The 7,214-nt window shown below is 42.3% G+C and overlaps 1 pseudogene; it reads left to right on the top strand.

Moving 5' to 3' along the window:
• The first annotated feature begins 2,873 nt into the window (after positions 1-2,873).
• On the top strand, positions 2,874-3,927 carry LOC146724901 (uncharacterized; annotated as a pseudogene).
• Positions 3,928-7,214: the final 3,287 nt, after the last annotated feature.

Raw genomic sequence — 7,214 nt, 5'->3', positions numbered from 1 at the left:
GATTTCTATCAGAGTTAATCTCGAAGCCCTCCTTTTCTCCTTATTAGCTCGGTATCGGTAATACAGTACATTATCGGATGTGGTCCTCTCACAAATCTAAACCGGCGATAACAGTTTGAATATTTGTTACATAAAGACTCGATAATTATGATGAACTTACAAAGTTACAATGACTGTACGATTTTACTGTGACTGTCGACTCGTTTCGGCGCCCCTCGGAGAGGCAAAGAATTACTCGATTAACTAATTACGCGCATGTTGACGCGAGTCCCGTGCGTATTTAGCGAAATTCTTGGTAGCTATAAGTAATTACTTCGCAGCAAGCTCGTTGCTCGGTAACGCGACAAATCTTTATCAGCACACGGGTCCCGGCCGATTCCGCGCTTACCGTGGAGTCGAGGAGGTGGCCTTACAATACTCTGGTCGCCGCAGGATGTAGGTCGATGCTCTTGGTTCCGCAGGGAACACTGGCTTGTCATACAGTGATTCCGCTTCGGGCCGGCGGTACTTTGATAGCTACGCCGGGGAAGGGGGAGGGCTGCGCGCGCCACCCCGGCCCGGTCGCCATGCTTTTCCGCGACGTTGCCCGTTGCGTCGAGCCTTCGATCGATTCTCGAATCGATTTTCCTTAGCCTGGCTCGTCGCGGGTCTCCTGCCGCCAACTTTGAATGCTGTCTTCGGGAGTCTCGTCGCCGCAGTTTTATCCTCGGCGGATCCGTTTTCATCTCCTACGGCCGCAGGATGGCTTCGTTACGGCCTTGCTTTGCCGAGGGTATTGTCCCGGGGTGATCAGTCCCGGACGATCCCGGAGTTCTTTTGAGATGCGATGGCGGGCCTCTCAGGGGTAGTTATCCTCGTGGAGGGGATGCAGGCGCCTTTATTCTTCCCTTTTTCGGACTGCTAGATCTGGACTCTCCAAGGCTGCAAAGATCGTTCCGGCAGTATTTACCCTTGCGCGACTCGGTGTCGTACGTAACTTTATTATGGAGTTTACTCACCGGGCCGGGCGCGCAACCTCCGCTCCGTATGTGCCGCTTTCTTCCTTCCTTAATTCCTCGGGGTCCTCTTCTCCCTAAAACAATCGGGTTTTCTTGGCCTACCCCCATGACTCCCGTTACCGAGTGATGGCGAGTCGGCGGAGAATTCGCCGTTCGCCCGCAAGAATACACAAAAATTCGAAGCGCTCTTCGACTTTTCCCAGGCGCGTCCGCCCTTGTGACAGGCGCCAAGAGCCACGTCACAGTATTTATTACTAATTTTATTCGCACTAAGATCACCTTTTAACCACGCATGGTCCATTATTTTAGGTTCATGAATTACTTGCATTCCTATTTTATTATTAGCGTAAATTAAATCTATAATTATTCTACTATCTTTCGTAATTCTCGTTAGTTTACATATTGTTTCATGCCTAAGTTCAACATTGTTGTTTGCAATTTATATAAAACAAATCCAACATAATATATGTTAAAGTCTCCTATTCTACTATATATTTTCCTCGTATTATTAATTCTTCTATTATATCCTTTAGAAATCTCACAAAATCAGCATGCGATGAACTTGGTGAATGATATATTACTGTTATCATTCCCTTATACAATTTATTTTAATTGTTTAATTATTTATCTCAATTGCACCACACCAACAATTTGCTTCTAACTTTTTTATTAATACTATCTCATATTTAATATCATTTCTTATATATAAAATAACCCCTTCTGTATTTCTGTTTTTAGCATCACATCTAATTATACTATACCCTGGTACGTTCACTTCAAAGTCTTCAATTTCAAGAGTCACTCTGGTTTCTGATAACGCTATGAACGCAGGGTTTATTTTCTTCATAATCTGATGCTGCATCGTCCTTATGCGCCATCAAACTGCGTATTTGTATATAGTATTAATTCCGTTTTCTTCTGTAGTTGCTATTTAGCTTTCTCCCGGCCCTCTTCTTTTCATTTTATATCGCCTTCTTGAAAATCGGATATTGCGGATCAAGTGCATAATGTTCATCATTTATTTTCAAATTGAGAAAGAGAGAGAAAGAAAGAGCAAGAGTGCACCGCGGATGCACAATAGCGTTATAATAAGTGTATGCCTCACCACAGGCAATTATCACGCTTATATTTGGCGCGACGGTTCGCACCGTTCATCTGTACGCCAATCGCACGTCGGCGTGCCTTGCTACTTTGCACTGCAGCGCGCGTTCGCGCGTAACATATCGCCGCCGTTTGCACGCTCATGGACCACCGTTCCGTGGGAAAAATCAAAATGATGAAAACAAACAGTTTTGTCCTCCGGCACTCGAGAAGATTCTATATCTTTGTGTAACAAAATCACAAATTTGGTGATTTTGTTTCAGAATCTTCTTGAAGATCGGCAGGATAAAGTCGTTTGTCCTGTGCCTTTTTACTTACTCGTCTTGTTGACATTCGCGCGCACAGACCGAGATCTTCTTTCCCTTTTTTTTTCGAAGAGTTTGCATTGTTTGTACTTCACGCGCACAGTCGATGTGCCTTGTTCTTGCACTTCTTGCAACCGCTGCATCAATCGGTGTCGTATAAGAATTACATCGCGCATGCAATTTGCATATAGTGTATATATTCAGTGCATCCGTTTCTCGCATGATGCACATAGGAACGCACGAGATCGTTCCGTTTCAATCCATGCGCAGTTCATGCGCGCATGAAAACGGTCTCCCACCATAACGTCGCGTCATATTGCACGGCGCATGAGAGTGCATGAGCTGCCTCAGCTCCCAAGGTGATGTAGCCCATGCGTGGTACATGCGCGAGGCGGGAAGAAGTGGGAAGGAGACTTTTTACATATTTGCTAAAGTATATAGAAATTTGTTATTTTAAAATTTATAAGAAATGGTCTTACAAAAATTAGAAATTTATATTAATGATGAATTGTGGACATTCGACATGTCCAATACTGAATTTCAGGCGGCAATAAGCGGCGGTAAGTTATAATATTGTAAGAAATTTTAATTTTAACCTCAAACTTCAAGAGTCCTTAAAAGATAGTAATGTAATATTCTCGTATTTAATATGCTCATTAAAGATTGTGTTTTCTTTTTATGTAGGACAGATTTCATATCTAGAACGTTGAAATCCAATCAAAATATTGTTTATGTGGTATAGCACTCACTCTTTGTAGAATGCCTTTGCACCCTAAATAAATAACGTCTTATTTTACTCTGACAGATGAGGAAGTCATCAAGTTTGTGGTGGCCCGAGAAAATGAGAGACGGAGTATGACGGTAATTAATGAATTACAAACTTTTGAACAAGAAGAGCCTATAGATGCATCTCAAGCAACCGAAGGCAGGAAGGAGTCCTTCGTTTGGCCTGATCAGGCAATTTCTTTTGTTTTTGGAAATCTATCGAGATAAAAAGCCTGATTTTACCTTAGATCTGAAACGAAATAATAAAATATGGATGGAAATTGCGGATGAAATAAAGAAGGCAAAGTATAATATTACTGCTGCCCAATGTCAAAATAAAATGTCTGGAACATAGAACAATCTAAAAAGAACATATAAAAATATAAGTGACAGCAACAAGAAGTTAAGCAATCATTCAAGTTCTTGGGCCTTTTACTCTGTTATGTAATCGATATTTGGAGAAAAAGCATGAATAACGTCTCTATCAATAGCCAGCAGCGATGGTCTACTCTCTCCAGGCTCTTTAGCATTTATTTTATCAGAGAAGTTAGCAGATGAATCAAAACAAAAAAAAGACGAGTCAAATCAATTTTGGAATCATTTTGTGTACAAATTAAAGAAGATAAGCAGAAGGAAAAGAAGGACAAAGAAAAAACGAAGAGTTGAAAAAATAGCAGAAAAGGAAAATAAGTGGGAGCAGATTAGAGAAGAGAGGTTGAAAATGCATAAAGACAAAATGCAGCTCCAGCAGTCTATGATTGAACTACTCGCTAAATTTTTAGAACGCAAAGAGTCTTAATTTAAGGATAGCTCAAATAGAGTATTATGATGTTCTGTAATATGTGTTTAGGTGACAACATAAACACATCTGAAAACTTTCGTTGCGGGTTTCCTCTAAGGGTGCTTTCTGATTCACGTATGCGTATCATGCGTATCATGCGATTCACGTATCATGCGTTTATTGGAAAGCACTCTTGGAGGAAACTTAACGAAAGTTTCCAGATGTGCTTATGTTGTTTTATATATTCTAATGTAGTTTTTTTTTATATTTGAAATGTTTATTTAATTTTTAAAATATTTAAAATGTCATTTTAGTCAATCAGCTTTAGCAAAACATTGGATGGAGACGGGACACTCGGTACAATACGACAAAGCAACCAGACTAGCCTCCTCGCAAAACTATTTTGTCAGGAAACATCGTGAAGCCCTAGAAATTCTGAAACATCCCAACAACCTCAACCGCGACAAAAATTATCAAACAAACCCTATTTGGCACACTGCTCTTAATATACACTGTGACGTGACATTTTTTTTTGTCCGTCACAAGGGCCGAAGGCCCGACCGGAAAAGCGAGAAATTCGGGAACCTTTGCTCTCTCGCCAACCCTTGGGAGAGAGAGAAAGCACCCGAAAAATAATTTTTGCGTTTTCTGCCGCGTTGGAAGATGCGCCCCGCGCATCCGTTCCGCGTATTACTTTTATTTATATTGTTTTTAGCGATTTTTGCGTTTTGGCGAGCGACTTTGCATAGGGTACGTGTCTCAACCGGAGAAGCCGAAAGAGGAAGAGAGTGAGAGGACGAAGAGGACGATTACGGACCGAGCAGAGGCCACCACGTCCGGATCACGCCCGGTAAATATTTTTCACACACCAATTTTCTTGATTGCTCCTCCCTTTAAGAACCTGGATAAAATACGCCTCCTTCCGCAGAGATTCCGGCAAGAGACGGGGATGGCCACTCTCTCGCGAGAGGCGAGAGAGCCCCGGACGCGAAAGACGCGGGAGATACATTGCCTCGAGCTTCAGCCTATCCGGATATATAAAAATTCGGGATCGATCAATCAATCGATCGGGCGAATTTTTGAAAGAGACCGCAGAGATGGTGCGCTCGTAGGATTCTTTCCGACGAGATGTATAGAGGAACATTGGAACTCTAGGCGGAAGGACAGAAGAACGGCGAAGAGAATTATCACCGAGCGAATTCGCGGGGCCTCGAGAGACGCCCGGCGGCCTTGCCAAGATAAGGAGCGCCACGGGTGGAAAATGCCCAATTTCTTATCGGCGTAATCCCAGCAGGCCTCTCGCTCGTCACTGTCTGGCGGAACGTGGCCGAGAGTAGAGGTTCTTGACTGCGGATGCCGAAACATCGACGAACACGCAGAAACCGGTGAGATGAACGGCCCTAGACTTGTAAAGCCGTTAATTTTCGCGTAGATTATTCGGGAGAGACACGTGTCGCGTCCGCGGCCGGTTAATCATTAGTAGTCTTCGTCGTTTCGAGAGATTAAAAGAAAATTCCAAAGTATTACGCGTAGAATTTTGTCCCGGCGCCCGGCCGACCGCGTGTTCTCTCCCGCGCGCACATTAAGAGAGGCTCTCTCTCCCGCGGATACGCCGACAGTCGCCGTAATTTCTTTATACCGTTATCTGGAAATAAATTCGTGTCTTGTAATTATTGTGCCATCTCCAGTCTGTTAGAACTTATCCATCTTATTAAGTACTCGTCTCTACAGTCGCATATGAAAGATAGCGTATTCTTTCTCGCGCTTACGATTATTCGGGTAGTTTAGTTACTTTGTGTACTTGCGCGGAGGACGTCCCGCGTAATAGATATCAGATGAAAATCGCGCGGAACCTACTATAGTTTACGGGAGATTTCGTAGGGCCGCGGTTATTAGAATTCCTTATTTCGCACGGACCATATGAAGTCTCGTGCGTGAAGAATCATTCGCTACGCATACGGACCAGTACTCCCGTGTTCCGTGTGTAACGTGATATCTCCACGTTGGGTCGTCACAAAGTCACGAGACCATAACAACGCGCCGCGTTTCGTCCGTACTTTCGTCGTACCTTATCTTGACAAATGTAACATCCGATTTCGATTTCTTTGCGTTCCGACGTCGTATAACACTCTCCACCCGCCACGAACGGGTGTGCGGATTTTCATTAGTACCGTATCTACATGATATTATATTAAATTTTTTTTTGTACCACATATTACTCACACGTATATTTAGTTGGTTATTTGTTCACCTCAGTGTTAATATATATTTAATGAACATTACAGTTGCGTGATTCTCAATAGCCACTCTCGAACTCCGTTCTCTCTCCCGTCTGAACTCCCCCTTCTACCCCCTGACGCTCTGAGCGAGTCGAGTATTGCCGTCGCAGAAATTTTCGGGATGTTTTACGATTTATGAAGGTTCTCTGCCGATTTGTGAATTTTCAGAGTGGCGCGAATCTCGCGCCTGGCGCCCAAGCAAACACAATTTTATGGTGTCTTTGCGACTCTCCCGCTTTCCGCGCCGAAGGTGTGCCGTCGGCCACTTACATCGGCCCTATTTCTCGGATCATTATCTATCCGACTGTATAAAATTAATTAACGGTTACAACACTCACACCACTAGGCGGCGTTATAAATGAATACTTTTTCATAGATGAAGAACCTCCCATAATATATATAAGGACCACAACCCAACAAGGCTCGATATCGGAGCTCGCAGCCCTGAAGATGCAAACTGCAACGTTTGCAAAACGTCGGCATTACGCTGTTCAACTACGCGGCATCCATCCGGAAACCTTTTGCATTGATAATTTTTAAAATAGTTTTGCTATTATTTATTTAAGTTTTACTAGTAGCGCGTGCGAAAGGTTTGTTATGATTGATGTGCAACTACACAGGTGATATCGAGTACATCTGTAAAAAATGAGAGTATTGCAAATAACTGTTCAATAAATAATTAAACATTGATTTTAGATATTTTAAAATATGTGATATAATAAAAGGCCAACTTAACGAGCTTATATGCTATTAATTGAAAAAATTTTTTTTTATTAATTTACGTCATAATATACAAAAGTTAAGATAAACGTTTCGACTGTACGACAGTCTTTTTCAATATCCTAATAATATGTCAAAAAATTAATTTAGTCATATCGACCTTATTATAAATACAACATTTATGAGATTATATGACAAACGCAGTACAAAATTCATGTTTGTTGGCATGAGTTAGAGCGTCAGATGCTGTTATATTATGTAACGA

Source organism: Nylanderia fulva, unplaced genomic scaffold, assembly GCF_048542155.1.
Source record: "Nylanderia fulva isolate GAGA-0341 unplaced genomic scaffold, ASM4854215v1 Scaffold111, whole genome shotgun sequence".
Lineage (NCBI taxonomy): Eukaryota > Metazoa > Arthropoda > Insecta > Hymenoptera > Formicidae > Nylanderia > Nylanderia fulva.
The sequence above is the reverse complement of the archived record's forward strand: the minus strand, read 5'-3'. Positions and strand labels throughout refer to the sequence as shown.